This window comes from Choloepus didactylus, chromosome 27 (genome assembly GCF_015220235.1).
Source record: "Choloepus didactylus isolate mChoDid1 chromosome 27, mChoDid1.pri, whole genome shotgun sequence".
Lineage (NCBI taxonomy): Eukaryota > Metazoa > Chordata > Mammalia > Pilosa > Megalonychidae > Choloepus > Choloepus didactylus.
Window position 1 is genome coordinate 25,428,715 of NC_051333.1, and position 680 is coordinate 25,429,394.

The window sequence follows — 680 nt, forward strand, 5'->3', positions numbered from 1 at the left end:
ATGATACCAGGAAGCTCAGTGCTACTGTGTGCCTGGTGGGCAGAGAGCTGGAGGTATTTGGGGAGTCGCATCTATGGCAACCACACTTGTTTACATGGCAGGCATAAAGATCTGGCTATTTAATGGGAACCTGGCATGGAATGAGGAACAACAGCCCCCAATCTATGGGGATCTGGCATGTCTGTTTCTTGAAGACTTGTGGAACATGCTCTGAACCCATCCTTCAGAGACCACAAAGCTGTCTCCAGATACACAGAGAAAGCAGATGTGGAATGCCCACCCTCTCCTTGAACTCCCTCCGTAAACCAGCAGTGAAGCCGATATGTAATTTCCAAGTGGGCAAACACATTGCACAACTAGTTCAAACTGGGGGGAGGGGCATGATTCTCGATTTACGCCCCACCTCTTCCCAGCAGCATCCTTTCCTGCAGGACCAGGCCTTGGGGCTCCTCGCACTCCTGCTTCCATGGGGACCCCTATCCCCAGGTGCCAGGTGCCTGTGGCTGTCCTCCCTGCTGGGCCAAATCCAGCCTTGGGTGCAGCTGGCAGCAGAGAGCGGGATGTCCTGCGGCATCCGGGCTGCACTGGGCACCGAGGTTTGAACATTTATACACGACCGTAGAAATGTTATTTCAAAGTTGTTTTTTATTCAACTGTTATTCAGCAATATACAATACAGT